Here is an 18,092-nt window from a genome sequence, read left to right as displayed (position 1 = left end):
GGCGTGAGAGTTGGACTATAAAGAAAGCTGAGCACCAAAGAATTGATTCTTTTGAACTGTGGAGAAGACTCTTGAGAGTCCCTTGGATTGTAAGAAGATTCAACTAGTCCATCCTAAAGGAAATCAGTCCTGAATGTTCATTGGAAGGACTGATGCTGAAACTGAAACTCTTATACTTTGGCCACCTGATGCAAAGAACTGACTCATCTGAAAAGACCCTGATGCTGGGAAAGATTGAAGGCGGAAGAAGGGGCTGACAGAGGATGAGATGGTTGGATGGCATCACCGACTTAATGGACATGAGTTTGGGTAAACTCTGGGAGTTGGTGATGGACAGGGAGGCCTGGTGTACTGAAGTTCATGGGGTCACAAAGAGTTGGACACAACTGAGTGAATGAACTGAAAACCACTGTGGATGGTGACTGTGCTGTGCTAAGTTGCTTCAGTTGTGTCTGACAGTTTGGGACCCTGTGGAGTGTAGCCCACCAGGCTTCTCTGTTCATGGGATTCTCCAGGCAAGAATACTGGAGTGGGTTGCCATGCCCTCCTCCAGGAGATCTTCCTGACTCAGGGATCAAACCTGTGTCTCCTTCATTGGCACTAGCACCACTTTACCACTAGCACCACCTGGGAAGCCCCATGGCAGTGTCTACAGCCATGAAATTTAAAAACTCTTGCTTCTTAGAAGAAAAGTTGTGACATAACTAGACAATATATTAAAAAGCAGAGACATCACCTTGACGAGAAAAGTCCATATAGTCAAAGCTATTATTTCCTCCAGTAGTCATGCATGGATATGAGAGTTAGACCATAAAGAAGGCTGAGCACCAAAAAACTGGTGCTTTCAAATTGTGGTGCTGGAGAAGACTCCTGAGAGTCCCTTGGACTGCAGGGAGATCAAATCAGTCAATCCTAAAATAAATAAACCCTGATACTCATTGGAAAGACTGATGCTAAAGCTGAAGCTCCAAATACTTTGGTCATCTGACTCATTGGAAAAGACCCTGATGGTGGGAAAGACTGAAGGCAAAAGAAAGGGCAGAGGGTCAAATTGTTAGCATCACTGACTCAATGGACGTGAATTTCAGCAAACTCTGGAAGATAGTGGAGGTCAGAGGAGCCTGGCACGTTGCAGGTCACGGGGTCACAAAAAGTCAGACCCAACTTAGCAATTGAACAAGTCAGTCAATGATCAAATAGACTGTCTGTCTTAAGAGAGAAAGTTGGACAGGTAGGCAGCTGGTTATAGATCAGTGAGGGAGAAGCCTTGAGAGACGAGGAATAAATGGGATATGAGAAGGGAGGGAGGAGAGTTCTAGGATGACTTCCCGGTTTCCATCTCAGATGTTGAGTGGATCCAGTGGCTAACATGAGGAGCACAGGGTAAGGGTGTGTCGGGAAGCTCACGATCATTTTGATTTGGTTCTCTCACTTCTTTTGCCTCCATCTCCTTGAGAAAGGCCAGTTGTGGCTTAGGGAGCCTGTTGTTGCCTTCCCAATTATATGAATTTATGGAAGGCACCTAGAAAAGTTCCTGTCATACAGTAAGTGCCCAATAAATGCTAAATGAAGAAAACAAGTAAGAAGTGCAGAGACTTAAAGCAAGATTCATATATACCATGCTACCTCTGTTCATAAGATTAAGATCAGTGTGTGACCCACTGACTCTGAAAGGCAGTATACCAGAAACTTCTGACAGAACTAAACCTCAGCCTCCCCAAAGCAGATTATTAAAGAGAGTGTGAATATAAACATGCAAAAATAGAGCTCACTGTTTGTAGCCTGGTCTCCTAGAAAGAAAAGTATAGATGGGGCAGAGGGATCTCAGCAGTTTATTCCCATCAAAAGGCATTTGCATTGCATCATTTGTTTGAAGAATGTGTATTGTGAACTTTGAAAATCACCTCATTGGTTGATACCATGGAGGAAGTCACCAAATTTTAATTGGTGTTAATTTTCTTTGTTCTTGTGCTTTTATTATTGTTGGTTTACTGAAATTTTAGAAGATGAAACATAGTATGGGAATATTATTTATATTGATGCTGTTGGGTAGTGAAGTCATGGGAAATTTGCTTGGTTTACTGAACTGCTTCTTGGTTTACTGAACTGCTTCTTCACCACAGGGAATTAAAAAGCTTTAAAGGACTCAACTCTTCGGACCTCAGGCAACTTATGTCTCTGTATGTGACAAGACTTGTAAACATTCTGATCCTGAAAGTGAAACTCTGCTGATGTATTGGATGGAGGAAGTACTCATGTCGAGCTTAAGCTGGATGTGTGGACTAAGTGACTGACCACTGGATCCTGCTTTCATTTCTTACTGCTTCAGTACTCTGAGCACAATGAAATCTTTACCAGCTGAGCTACAAGAGAAACCCAATGAAATCACCAACAATAAAGAAATGCAGTGCTATCTGATGGACATAAAATCACATTTCAGGAGACATCCTCAGATTTTTATATGAATGGTATGAATTTTGGTATGAATTTTGCTATGTTATATATATATATGTATATATATGTTATATATATATGTTATATATGTTACATATATATGTATATACACACACACATGTGTGTATGTATATATATATATACATATATATATATATGAGACCTCCTTTTAAATTTGTATAGAGAAGGGGAAAAAATCTAACACTTGTTTGTTTCCTCCTGCCATTTAAGAGAGATATAAAAAATGTCTGACACTTGCAGCCTATTTCCTCTGTTTGGAGACCCCTGGCCTTCCTGCCTGTTAACCTCTCATATATATCTACATTACCATTTTGAAATTAATATCTATTGAGTGCTTATATGTTCCAGGCACTAATCTAGGTGTTTTACATGTACTAATTTATTCAAGCCTCACAACAAACCTATGAGATAATTTCCAGCATTGTTCTCAATTCACAAATATTACAATGGAGACATTGTAAGGTTAAGAAGAAAGATTTTTAAGTAGGGGAATCCAGACTCTAACTCTGGCAGTCTGACTTCTGTGCTCTTAACCACTCTGTGCAAACTTGAAGATGTATCTAAATCACCAAGCATCAATCCTATCAGTGGGACTTCATTTCCATGGAACTGATTACAGTGAAAGTTAATCATACTCACCAAGAAAATCAGTTTTCCTAGAATTATAGAAAACACTGGATAAATGCCAGAACTTAAAATATCCTACTATGTGGTCTGACTTAGCAATACTTGAGTGTATTTTCTTTTTCTCAAGAAACCATTGAGGTCAGTGCCAAGAACCCTCACTAGTGAGAAAATCTGGATCCTGTGTTGAGATATGACCTGCTGGAGCACCTTCCACAACTCCATTTGTTATATACCTGTCCTTATGGACTTCATCAATCCTCTTAAAATCAACCCACATTTAGCATAGGCCCATAAGAGTACACTTTGTATAAATTATTAATCTAACTGCTTTTATATTGTTTTTGTGTTGTGTTAAATTGTTCAATCAGCTTCACTGTTGTTGTAATCTTTTAAGTTATGGACTTCATGTTCTGAAGTATAGCATAGTAGTTTAGTGATTGATCCTCTCATTAAAGAAAACTAAAAATACTGGACAAAATAATTGAAAACTCTTTTTAAATGAACCAATAGATCGGGGAAAAATTATAGGTAAATTCGGAAGCCTTAAAATCACATAAAAACCAGAAAGATAAACCTGCAATAATGTCAGCATTTATAATGAGTTTCAATTTTCACATACCTTGCAAGACACAGAGGGTTTGTTAAAGGTAAAGAGACTAATAGGAGTCCACACTCCCAGAATAAATCCATAAACCTAGAGCCCAAAGGCTACAATTCATTACAAGGGTGAATTAAAAATAAACCCGTGTCATGCCCAACTGCCTTAAATCTGGCACTAAATAGAGAGAAGAAAAGCATTTCTTTTGAGAATCAGTAACCACCAGCTAAACCTTGTGCAGATTTGTGGCCCACAATTCACACTATCTTAGGGGTTCAAAAAATCTAAAGCCAAATGTTTATTTTTTGTATGATCCTGAGCTAGCAATGTCCTCAGGTGCTTGGCAGTAGTAAATAGAAAACATCCCAGAGGAAAGCAATTTCAATCCAAGCATCAGAGAATTCCCACAGATACAGGTTTAAGAAACATAAGCTTACCAAAAAAAATCACAAAACACAAGAAAACAAGATACCATGAGTGAGGTCGCATAAGGGAAAAAGTAGAGGGCATATGGTGGTTCACAACCTAGGGCAACTTTGTCCTCCAAGAGACATCGCTGGTTGTCACAGCTAGGAGGGGAATGTGTATGCTCTTGACATCTAATGTGCAGAGGCCAGTTGCTGTCAAACACCCTCTAATGTGCAGGACAACCTTCTACAATAAAGTCTTCTCTGGCTCGAGATGTCAATAGTGCTAACATTCAGAAACCCTGATAGAGCAGAATCGTGCCTACAAGGATTCTATTTTGGATCTGAAAAAACATATATAATATGTATAAGCTTAAGGAAAATTAAAATATCCAAAAACAGCAAAGGAATATATTACCAAGCAGATTTGAAGAGCCAAATAAAATTTTTCTAAATGAATTAAGTAAAACAATTGAACTAAAAAATTCAATGGAACAAACATTTTGAAAAATAGCCTGGAATTATCTAGTAAAATTAAAGATACACATAATCTGTGACCCAACAATTCCACTCCTAGTATGTAGCCTTGAGAAATTCATGCACATGTGTTCCAATATACATATACAATAATGTTCATAGCAGCATTGTTGAAAACAGTGCCTCCATAAAAAGGGGAAAAAACTAATCCAGATATCCATCAAAAGCAGAATAAAAAGTGTAATATTTTCATGAACTGTACTGCCTCAAAACATGGAAAATAAGTGAGCCACAGGTACAAACATGGATTAATTTTCAAATATTATGTTGAATAAAAGATGTAAGACCCCAAATACAGAGCATTACATTAAAACAGACAAACAAAAATGGATATAGTTGGTAAAACTGTAAAGAAAAGCAAAGAAATTATTAGACTAAAGTCAGAGTGATGATTTTCTCTGGTGGGGGAAGTGGTGGTTGAGGATCAGGAACAGAGACAAATTCTGGACTTTGGTAAAGTTCCATTTCTAGAGTGATTACTTAGTATTTGTTTCATAATTAATTGTTAAGCTGTGAAAGTGAAAGTGTTAGTCCCTCAGTCTTGTCCAACTCTTTGTGGCCTCATGAACTGTAGCCCTTCAGGGTCCTCTGTCCATGGAATTCTCCAGGAAAGAACACCTGGAGTGTGTTGTCATTTCCTTCTCCATTTATATTTTTGTACCTTTCTGAATTGTGTTACATTTTCTCAATTAAAAAAAAGCTTTTGAAAAAGACACTTGAAAAATGAAATGGTTAAACGTCAGCTTAGGAAAAGCTGAAGTGAGATTTACAATATTGGAAGACAGATCTAAAGAAACTCTTCAGAACACAGTTCAGAGAGACAAAGAGATAAAAAGTAGGAAAGAAAGATTGAACTGGAATTCTAAAGACTGAGGCAAAGAGGGGCAGTATTTGAAGAGCTAAAGGCTTAAAATTTCTCAGAACTGAAGAACAAATAGCTGACAAAATTGGGAAGCCCAGCTAATCACAAGCAGTTTAAATAAAAAGTACATACACTTATAACATATATTGATAATTTCATAATGTATAAATTTTTTTAAAATGGCTCCACATAGCTCTTGGTACTTGGCCCAGCTTCTGTCAAAATGTCTTCTGTTCATGAATTTCTGTGCAAGCCCAGCCTGAAGGGTACTCACACTACACCTTTAAGTAGAGACAGGTCAGTCAAAGCATAGAACAACTCATGTTGTGTAGAAAGCTTTGAACATTGAAACAGCCATCAAGAGCAAAGGTATGGATGAGGTTACCGTCATCCATATTTTGACCAAATGCAGCAATGAAAAGAGACAGGATATTGCCTACCAGAGAAGGGCAAAAAAGAAACTTGCATCAGCACTGCAGTCAGCCTTGTCCAGCCACCTAAAGATGGTGATTTGAGAACTGTTGAAAACACTTGCTCAGTATTATGCTTCTGATTTGAAAGGGGCTGGGGTGCAATGAGGACTCCCTGAGATTATTTGCTGAAGGACCAACCAGAAGCTACAGAAAATTAACAGAGTCTACAAGGAAATGTACAAAATTGATCTGGAGAAGGACATTGTTTCTGAAACATCTGGTGACTTCTGCAAGTAGTCAGTTGCCCCTGTAAAGGGCAGAAGAGGAGAGGATGGCTCTGTCATTATGTACTAACTGACCAAGATACCTTCCGTCTCTATTGTACTAAAGAGAAGCGGAGAGAACTGATGTTCTTAATGGATAAACATCATTACCAAGCGGAGTGTGTGTCACCTCCAGAAAGTACTTGAAAGGTACAAGAGTTATGTCCCTTAGAGATTTATAAACATATTAGGCAGCATAAAGAAAGAGGTCAAAGGAGACTGGGAAGATGTTTTCCTAAACCTGGCCCAGAGTATTCATAATAAATTCCTGTATTTTGCTGTATATGACTTCATGAAGAGCAAGCCCTCATTTTAAGGGCTTGATTAGAATCATGGTCTCCCACAATTATAAGCTGCCATACTATTACATCCAGCAAGACGCCAAGAGTGACTACCAGAAAGTGCTCTATACCTGTGTATCTCATGACTTGAGCATGAGATAGCATGAGCATCCAAAAGTGGTGTTCCTATGCTTCCAGCTAACAGTCCTAGAAAGTCAGCTTGCCACAAACAGCCCCTTGTGCCCATTCCCTGTGAGGATGATGTTAGTATTGCTCCCCGTGGCCCCACCCTTATTTTAGTTACCCAAGCATTTCCTGCCTTTCCTGTCTAGTCTTCCCTTTTATCCAAAAAAAAAAAAAAAAACAAAACAAAGAACATTCCAAGGAGTTGGAAGTGCAATCTCTGATGTGAAACACTTTGCTTCTTATGTACTATGTCATAATGTCATAAACAGATGGATAAAATAAATTTTTATTTTTAAAAATTAAAAATATTAAAATTAAAGAGAAAAGATATTAAAAGCAGTCAGCAAGAAAAAATATATAACCTTCAAGTAAATGATACCTAGACTGACTCCTTTTTTCATCAACAATGAAAGTTAGAGGAAAGTACAATAATATTCTTTAATGTGATAAAGAAAAATAAATCTATTATATTATCATATGTATGAAAATAACATCCACGAATGATATAAAAATATTAAATAACTCATGGAATAAAGACATTTTAAATTGAAGTTAAAAATATTTAGAAAGGCTTACAGACAAAACATTACATGTCAAACTTGTGAAATATAATTAGAGTGGCACTTTAAAGAAAAATTATAGTCTTAAATGCCTATATTAGAAAATAAATTAGAAGGGGGATCAATATGGGTAGAGGTGCAAGACGTGGAGCTTACCTCCTGCCACAAATACATCAAAAACACATCTATGTGTGGAACGATTCTCATAAAACATCTACTGAACACTGGTAGAAGACCTCAGACTTCTGAAAGAGCAAGAAAATCTCCATGGAACCAGGTATGACAAAAGAAAAAAGGGGGAGAGAGAGAGAAAAGAATCAGGATAGGACCTGTGCTCTTGGGAGGGAGCTGTGAAAGAGAAACATTCCCGCACCCTGGGGAAGTCCCCTCACTGGTGGGAAGACCAGCCAGGATGGAAGGGGAGCTTCAGAGACTTGAAGGAGAGCACAACAACTGGTTTGTGTAAGGCAAAACAGAGACAGACTTACCCAGATGTTCAATATCATCACCATGCACTCCCCAGTCTGAGATGCTTGTCTGCCAGGGAGGGCAGGGGCTGAGTGCCAAAGCTGGGGCTTCAGAGGTCAGACACGGGGAGACAACTGGGATTGACTGCACAGAGACAGCCTGAACGGATAGGAGAGGGGTGCAGTTACAACCAAGGGTATGTGCAGAAGAAACGTGGGCCAGCCAGAGAGACAAGGTACCATTATTGGGGGTTGTGCTGAGAAGGGGCAGGATCACTACAGAAACTTCTTTCCCTTCCGCATGCTCTCAGGCAACAGGACAGAAGCTCTCAGGGTGAGCGTGAGCCCCCGTTGCCACAGTGGGTTCCAGAAGTGGGTGCAAGCCACCCCCACTGACGAGAGAACCAGGAGCAAGTGCCAATCACTGTCCCCTGTCATGGGACCAGGAAGCATGCACAGACTGCTGCCGCTGCTGAGAGACACACGAGCAGTAGTCACTCACTGTCCTTGCTGGTGTGGCCTCCAGGAGTACATGCAAGCCCCTACATCTGCACATCCCCTGTGAAGGGGGTAACGGCCAGGGCATGCTGAGGAAAGAGGCAGAAGGCATCCAGGCTAAAAGCAGTCCTCATGCCAAAAATATTAAAGCCACACAAGTTACACAAGGACACTGCTGCATGTAAATAGCTGTCTAAGACTACAGTCGATAACTTTCTCCTAAACTCACAGAGTAAGAGAAATAGAAGCAAAATGAAGAAGCAGAGGAAAACACTCTCAGTTAAAAGACAATGAAGCAAATGTCAAATTTTCATTTTTTATGGTTGAGTAATATTCCATTATATATATTTTATACACACACACACCACATATTTTTTAATCCATTCACCTCTTGATGGGCATTTAAGTTACTTCCTTATTTTGGCTATTGCAAATAATGCTGCTATGAATATTGGAATACATACATCTTTTCAAATTTTTTTTGTTTTTTGTTTTCTTCTGATAGATACCCAGAGTAGAATTGCTAAACAGTTCTATTTTAGAAATGAAACAGTTCTATTTTTAGTTTTTGAGGAAACTCTGTACTGTTTCCCAAGTGGCTACCTAAATTTACATTCCCACCAATAGTATACTAGGTTCACTTTTCTCCACATCCTTGCCAGTATTTTTTATCTGTGGTCATTTTGATGATAGTCACTGTGACAGGTATATATAGTGATCTTAATTTCTTAACTAGAATGCTTAACACATCAATTTTTGTCTGCTTTCTTTTTTTATTGAAGTGTAGTTGATCTATAATATTGTGTTTATTTCTGCTATACAGCAAAGTGATTAAGATACACACACATGCACACACACACATATATATATGCTCATGTGTTCAGTTGCTTCAGCTATGTCTGACTCTTTGCTACCCTATGGACTGTAGGCCACCAGGCTCCTCAGTCCATGGGATTTTTCTGTAAGAATACTGGAGTGGGTTCCCATGCCCTCCTCCAGGGGATCTTCTCGATCCAGGGATCGACCCCACATCTCCTGTGTCTCCTGCATTGCATGCAGATTCTTTCCCACTGAGCCATTATTTTTTATATTACTTTTCCATTAAGGTTTATCTCAGGACATTGATAAAACTCCCTGTGCTATACAGTAGAATTTTGTTGTCTATCTATTCTATATGTAATAGTTTACATCTACTAACCCCAAACTCCCAGTCCAATCCTCTCCCATCCCTCTCCCTTGGAAACCACAGATCTGTTCTCTCTTCCTGTGATTTTATTTCTGCTTTGTATACAAGTCCATATTTTAGATTCCACATGCAAGTGATATCATATGGCATTTGTCTTTCCTTTTCTGACTTACTTACTTAGTATGATAATCTCTACTTGCACCCATGTTAATGCAAAAGGTATTACTCCATCCTTTTTTATGGTTCAGTAGTATTCCCTCATATATATATATCTTCCTTATCCATTCATATGTCAATGGACATTTAGGTTGTCTCCATGTCTTGGCTATTGTGAATAGAGCTGCTATGAACATAGGGGTATGTGTATCTCTTTAAATTATCGTTTCATTCACATATATGTCCAGGATTGGGATTCCGGATCATATGGTAAATCTATTTTTAGTTTTCTGAGGAACTTCCATACTGTTTTCCATAGTGGCTGCATCAACTTACATTCCCACCAACAGTGTAGGAGTGTTCCATTTTCTCCACATCCTCTCTAGAATTTGTTACTTGTAGATTTTTTAATGCCACTCTGAGTGGTGTAGAGAAATGTAAATCAAAACTACAACCTCAATGGGTTATAGCTCTGATTTGCATTTCTCTAATCATTAGCAATGTTGAACATTTTTCATGTGTTTATTGGCCACCTGTGTGTCTTCTGCCCATTTTTCAACTTGATTGCTTGTTTTTTGTTGTTGTTGAGTTGCATGAGCTCTGTGTATTTGGAAATTAAGTCCTTGTTAATCACATTGTTTGCAAATATTTTCACCCATTCCATAGGTTGTCTTTTTGTTTTGTTTACAGGTTCCTTTGCTATGCAGAAGCTTATAAGTTTGATTAGGTGCTTTTTGTTTATTTTTGTTTTTAGTTCTATTACCTTGGGAGACTGACCTAAAAAACCTTTAGTATAATTACCTATGTTCTCTTCTAGGAATCTTATGGTATCTTGTCTGATGTTTAAGCCATTGTTTATTTTTCTGCATGGTGTGAGGATGTGTTCTAACTACATTGATTTACATGTAGTTGTGCAACTTTCCCAGCCCAACTTGCTGAAAAGACTGTCTTTCCCCCATTGAATATTCTTGCCTCCTTTGTCAAATATTAATTATCCATGTGTGTGGGTTTTTTCCTGGGCTCTCTATTCTGTTCCATTGATCTTTATGGTTGCTTTTGTGCCAATACCACACTGTTTTGATTATTGCAGCCTTGTGGTATTGTCTGAAATCTGGGTGGGTTATGCCTCCTGCCTTGTTCTTTCTCCTGAGAATTGCTTTGGAAATTCTAGGTTTTTTATGATTCCATACAAATTTTAGGATTATTTGTTCCAGTCTGTGAAAACTGTCATGGGTAATTTGATGGGGATTGCCTTAAATCTGTGTATTGTTTTGAGTAGTATGATCATTTTAACAATATTAATTCTTCCAATCCAAGAGCATGGAATATCTTTCCATTTCTTTAAATCATCTTTAATTTCCTTTATTAATATTTTATAGTTTTTAGCATATTTCTTTCACCTTCTCAGGTTTAAGGGCTTTTTTTTTTTTTTAGTGTAATTTTAAAAGGTATTGGAGCTTTTTTTAAACATTCTCATTCTGATATTTCACTTAAAGTTAGTATAAATAAGTGGAACTGATTTCTCCATGTTAATATTGTATCCTGCTACCTTCTGAATTCATTTATCAATTCTGGTAGTTCTGCGTGGAATCTTTTGGGTTTTCTGTATATAATATATACAGAAATATATACCTGCATATAATGACAACCTTACCTCTTCCCTTCCAGTTTGAACATATTTTATTTCTTTTTCTTCTCTGTTTTCTGTGGCTAGGACTTCCAATACTATATTGAAAAGAAGTGGTGACAGTGGCCATCCTTGTCTCATTGCAGATTTTAGCAGGAGGGCTTTCAGGTTTTCATTGTTGAGTACTATATTGGCTGTCACTTTCTCATAATTAGTTCCCATTTTATTTTAAGTTTTTAATTATAGTATAGTTGCTCTACAGTGTTGTGTTAGCTTCTTCTGGAGATCAAAGTGAGTCAGATACACACACACACACACACACACACACACACATATCAACTGCTTTTCAGATTTCCTCCTCTGTTAGGTCACCACAGATCATTGAGTAAAGTTCCCTGTGCAATACAACAGATTCTTATTAGTTATCCATTTTATGCATAGATCAGGTTTCCCTGGTAAAGAATCTGCCTGCAATGCAGGAGATCCAGGTACAATCCCTGGGTGGGGAAAATTCCCTGGTGAAGGAAATGGCAACCCACTCCAGTATTCTTGCCTGGAAAATCCCACGGACAGAAGCGCTTGGTGGGCTACAGTCCATGGGGTCGCAAAGAGTCTGACACAACTTAGCGACTAAATCACCACCACCATATATGTCAATCCCAACCTCCCAATTTGTCCACACCCCATCCCCCCGTGGTAACCTTAAATTTGTTTTCTACATCTGTAACTCTACTTCTACTCTGCAAATAAGTTCAACTCTACCATTTTTTTGTCTCAGTCTCTGGGGTCTCTGGGTCCCGGTGTGCACAAGGTTTGTGTGAGCCCTCTGAGCGTCTCTGGCGGGTATGGGGTTTGATTCTAAACGTGATTTTAGCACTCCTACAGTCTTACTGGAGCTTCTCCTTTGCCCTTGGACACGGGGTATCTCCTCACAGTGGCTCCAGCACCACGTAATCACCACTAGTGTCATGCAGCCACCGCTCCAGCATCAACCATCTTGCTGGGGCTTCTCTGCCTTTAACGTGGGGAACATCCTCACTCCAGCGCTGTGCAGCTGCCACTCCAGAGGAGGTACTGGCCAGTAGTGGACTGCTGCCGGGGTGGGAGCTCTGGGCGCAGCAGATTTGAGTATGACATAAGCCCTCTTGGAGGAGGTTGCCATTAACCACACCCTAGAGCTACCAGAACTTATACAGGACTGGGAAACAGACTCTTGGAGGGCACAAACAGAACTCTGGCTGCACCAGAACCCACGAGAAAGGAGCAGTGACCCCACAAATGACTGACCCAGACTTGCCTGTGAGTGTCCAGGAGTCTCTGGCAGAGGCGTGGGTCGGAGGTGGTCTGCTACAGGGTTGGGGGCACTGAGTGTAGCAGTGCATGCATGGGACCTTTTGAAGGATGTCCCCATTGTTTTCATTACCTCCACCATAATTTGGCATCAGGTTAATAACAGGGAGGGAACATAGCCCCACCTATCAACAGAAAATTGGATTAACGATTTACTGAGCACGGCCCTGCCCATCAGAACAAGACCCAGTTTTCCCCTCAGTCAGTCTCTCCTATAAGGAAGCTTCCATAAGCCTCATTTTTTTAAAGTTTAATTTGCATTTTATTTTTAAAATTAATTAATTAATTTTAACTGGAGGCTAATTACTTTACAATATTGTAGTGGTTTTTGCCAAACATCGACATGAATCAGCCACAGTCACACACGTGTTCCCCATCCAGAACTTCCCTCCCACCTCCTTCACCATTTCATCCCCCAGGGTCATCCCAGTGCACCAGCCCTGAGCATCCTGTCTCATGCATCAAACCTGGACTGCTGATCTGCTTCACATATGATAATATAAACATATCAACACTACCCTCACAAATCATCCCACCCTCACCTTCTCCCACAGAGTCCAAAAGACTGTTCTTGCCATCTGTGTCTCTTTTGCTGTCTCGCATATAGGGTCATCATTACTATCTTTCTAAATTCCATAAATATGTGTTAATAAATTGCATTGGTGTTTTTCTCTCTGACTTACTTCACTCTGTATAATAGGCTCCAGTTTCATCCACCTCATTAGAACTGATTCAAACGCATTCTTTTTAATAGTTGACTAATATTCCATTGGGTATATGTACCACAGCTTTCTTATCTATTCTTCTGCCAGTGGACATCCAGGTTGCTTCCATGTCCTGGCCATTGTAAACAGTGCTGTGATGAACATTGGGGTACAAGTGTCTCTTTCAATTCTGGTTTCCTGGGTGTGTGCACCCAGCAGTGGGATTGCTGGGTCGTATGAGACTGCTAGTTCCAGTTTTTTAAGGAATCTCCACATTGTTCTCCATAGTGGCTGTACTAGTTTGCATTCCCACCAACAGTGTAAGAGGATTCCCTTTTCTCCACACCCTCTCCAGCATTTATTGTTTATAGACATTTTGATAGAAGCCGTTCTGACCGGAGTGAGATGGTACTTCATTGTGGTTTTGATTTGCATTTCTCTGATAGTGAGTGATGTTGAGCATCTTTTCATGTGCTTGCTAGCCATCTGTATGTCTTCCTTGGAGAAATGTCTGTTTAGTTCTTCGGCCCATTTTTTGATTGGGTCGTTTATTTTTCTGGAATTGAGCTACATGAGGTACTTGTATATTTTTGAGATTAATTCTTTGTCAGTTGCTTCATTTGCTCTTATTTTCTCCCATTCTGAAGGCTGTCTTTTCACCTTCTTGTAGTTTCCTTCCTTGTGCAAAAGCATTTAAGTTTAATTAGGTCCCATTTGTTTATTTTTGCTTTTATTTCGATTACTTTGGGGGCTGGGTCATAGAGGATCCTGCTGTGATTTATGTCAGAGAGTGTTTTGCCTATGTTCTCCTCTAGGAGTTTTATAGTTTCTGGTCTTAAGTTTAGATCTTCAATCCATTTGGAGTTGATTTTTGTGTATGATGTTAGAAAGTGTTCTAGTTTCATTCTTTTACAAGTGGTTGACCAGTTTTCCCAGCACCACTTGTTAAAGAGATTGTCTTTTCTCTATTGTATATTCTTACCTCCTTTGTCAAAGATAAGCTGTCCATAGGTGCGTGGATTTATCTCTGGGCTTTCTATCTTGTTCCATTGATCTATATTTCTGTCTTTGTGCCAGTACCATACTGTCTTGATGACTGTAGCTTTGTAGTACAGTCTAAAGCCAGGCAGGTTGATTCCTCCAGTTCCAGTCTTCTTTCTCAAGATTGCTTTGGCTATTCAAGATTTTTTGTATTTCCATACATATTGTGAAATTATTTGTTCTAGTTCTGTGAAAAATACTATTGGTAACTTGATAGGGATTGCATTGAATCTATAGATTGCTTTAGGTAGTATACTCATTCTCACTATATTGATTTTCTGATTCATGAGCATGGTATATGTCTCCATTTATTTGATTTGTCATCTTTGATTTCATTCATCAGTGTTTTATCACTTTCTATATACAGATCTTTTGTTTCTTTAGGTAGATTTCTTCCTAAGTATTTTATTCTTTTCATCACAATGGTGAATGGAATTGTTTCCTTAATTTCTCTTTCTGTTTTCTCATTGTTAGTGTATAGGAATGCAAGGGATTTCTGTGTGTTAATTTTATATACTGCAACTTTACTATTTTCATTGACTAGCCCTAGTAATTTTCTGGTGGAGTCTTTAGGGTTTTCTATGTAGAGGATCATGTCATCTGCAAACAGTGAGAGTTTTATTTCTTCTTTTCCAATCTGGATTCTTTTTATTTCTTTTTCTTCTCTGATTGCTGTGGCTAAAACTTCCAAAACTATGTTGAATAGTAGTGGTGAGAGTGGGCACCCTTGTCTTGTTCCTGACTTTAGGAGAAATGCTTTCAATTTTTCACCATTGAGGATAATGTTTGCTGTGGGTTTATCATATATGGCTTTTATTATGTTGACATATGTTACTTCTATTTCTGCTTTCTGGAGGGTTTTTATCATAAATGGATGTTGAATTTTGTCAAAGGCTTTCTCTGTATCTATTGAGATAATCATATGGTTTTTATCTTTCAATTTGTTAATGTGGTGTATCACATTAATTGATTTGTGGATATTAAAGAATCCTTGCATCCCTGGGATAAAGCCCTCTTGGTCATGATGTATGATATTTTAAATATGTTGTTGAATTCTGTTTGCTAGAGTTTTGTTAAGGATTTTTGAATCTATATTCATCAATCATTTCCATAAGCCTCTTATCCTTCTCCATCAGAGGTCAGATAGACTGAAAACCACAATCACAGAAAACTAACCAATCTAATCACATGTACTACAACCTTGTCTAACTCAATGAAACTATGAGCCATACCGTGTAGGGCCATCCAAGATAGAAGGGTCATGGTGGAGAGTGCTGCAAAACGTGGTCCACTGGAGAATGGAATGGCAGACCACTTCAGGATTCTTGGCTTGAGAACCCCACGAACAGTATGAAAAAGCAAAAAGATAGGACCCTGAAAGATGAACTCCCCAGGTCGGTAAGTGCCCAATATGCTACTGGAGATCAGTGGATGAATAACTCCAGAAAGAATGAAGAGACAGAACCAAAGCAAAAATAACACCCAGTTGTGGATGTGACTGGTGATGCAAGTAAAGTCCAATGCTATAAAGAGCAATATTGCATAGCAACCTGAAATGTTAGGTCCATGAATCAAGGCAAATTGACAGTGCTCAAACAGGAGATGGCAAGAGTAAACATCAACATTTTAGGAATCAGTGAACTAAAATGGACTAGAATGGGTGAATTTAACTCAGATGACCATTATATCTACTACTGTGGGCAGGAATCCCTTAGAAGAAATGGAGTAGCCATCATAGTCAACAAAAGAGTCCCAAATGCAGTATTTGGATGCAATCTCAAAAATGACAGAACGATCTCTGTTGATTTCCAAGGCAAACCATTCAATATCACAGTAGTCCAAATCTATGTCCTGACCAGTAATGCTGAAGAAGCTGAAGGTGAATGGTTGGTTCTAAGAAGACCTACAAGACCTTCTAGAACTAACACCCTCCAAAAGATTACCTTTTCATTATAGTGGACTGGAATGCAACAGTAGGAAGTCCTGGAGCAACAGGCAAATTTGGCCTTGGAGTACAGAATGAAGCAGGGTAAAGTCTTATAGCGTTTTGCCAAGAGAACACATTGATCATAGCAAACACCCTCTTCCAACAACACAAGAGAAGACTACACATGGACATCACCAGGTGCTCAATACAGAAATCAGATTGATATATTCTTTACAGCCAAAGACAGAGAAGCTCTATACAGTCAGCAAAAAAAAGAACAGGAGCTGACTGTGGCTCAGATCATGAACTCCTTATTGCCAAATTCAAATTTAAATTGAAGAAAGTGGGGAAAACCTCTAGACCATTCAGGGTATGACATAAATCAAATCCCTTATGATTATACATTGGAAGTGACACATAGATTCAAGGGATCAGATCTGTTATAGTGCCTGAAGAACTACAGATGGAAGTTCGTGACATTGTACAAGAGGCAGGGATCAAAATCACCTTCAAGAAAAAGAAATGCAAAAAGGCGAAATGGTTGTCTGAGGAAGCCTTACAAATGGCTGTGTAAAGAATAGAAGCAAAAGGCAAAGTAGAAAAGGAAAGATATAATCATTTGAATGCAGAGTTCCAAAGAATGGCAAGGAGAGATAAGAATGCCTTCCTCAGTGATCAATGCAAAGAAATAGAGGAAAACAATAGAATGGGAAAGACTAGAAATCTCCTCAAGAAAATTAGAGATACAAAGGGAATATTTCATGCCAATATGGGCACAATAAAAGACAGAAATGGTATGGACCTAACAGAAGCAGAAGATATTCAGAAAAAGTGGTAAGAATACATAGCAGAACTACACAGAAAAGATCTTCACGACCAGGATAATCATGATGGTGTGATCACTCACTTAGAGCCAGACATCCTGGAATGTGAAATCAAGTGGGCCTTAGGAACATAACTATGAACAAAGCTAGGGGAGGTGAGGGAATTCCAGTTGAGCTATTTCAAATCCTAAAAGATGATGCTGTGAAAGTGCTGCACTCAATATGCCAGCAAATTTGGAAAACTCAGCAGTGGCTATAGGACTGGAAAATGTCAGTTTTCATCGCAAACCCAAAGAATGCTCAAACTACTACACAATTGCACTCATCCCACACACTAGTAAAGTAATGCTCAAAATTCTCCAAGACGGACTTCAACAGTATGTGAATTGAGAACTTGTAGATATTCAGGCTGGATTTAGAACAGGCAGAGGAACCAGAGACCAAATTGCTAACATCCATTGGATGATTGAAAAAGCAAGAGAGTTCCAAAAAAACACCTACTTCTGCCTTATTGAATACAACAAAGCTTTTGACTGTGTGTATCACAACAAACTGTGGAAATTTCTTAAAGAGATAGGAATACCAGACCACCTGACCTGCCTCTTGAGAAATCTGTATGCAGGTTAGGAAGCAATAGTTAGAACTGGACATGAAACAACAGACTGGCTCCAAATAGAGAAAGGAGTACGTTAAGGCTGTATATTGTCACCCTGCTTATTTAACTTAAATGCAGAGTACATCATGAGAAACGCTGGGTTGGATGAAGCACAAGTTGAAATCAAGATTGTGGGGAGAAATTCCAATAATCTCAGCTGCAGATGACACCACCCTTATGGCAGAAAGTGAAGAACTAAAGAGCCTCTTGATGAAAGTGAAAGAGAAGAGTGAAAAAGTTGGCTTAAAACTCAACATTCAGAAAACTAACATCATGGCATCTGGTCCCATCACTTCGTGGCAAATAGATGGGGAAGCAGTGGAAACAGTGGCAGACTTTATTTTTTGGTGCCCCAAAATCACTGCAGATGGTGACCAGCCATGAAATA

General features: G+C 39.0%; 1 pseudogene; it reads left to right on the top strand.

The window, feature by feature from the left end:
- Positions 1-5,729: 5,729 nt before the first annotated feature.
- On the top strand, positions 5,730-6,685 carry LOC136169324 (annexin A2-like; annotated as a pseudogene).
- The last annotated feature ends 11,407 nt before the right edge of the window (positions 6,686-18,092 follow it).

This window comes from Muntiacus reevesi, chromosome 5 (genome assembly GCF_963930625.1).
Source record: "Muntiacus reevesi chromosome 5, mMunRee1.1, whole genome shotgun sequence".
NCBI classification, from domain to species: domain Eukaryota; kingdom Metazoa; phylum Chordata; class Mammalia; order Artiodactyla; family Cervidae; genus Muntiacus; species Muntiacus reevesi.
This window is presented reverse-complemented; position numbering and strand designations above follow the sequence as displayed.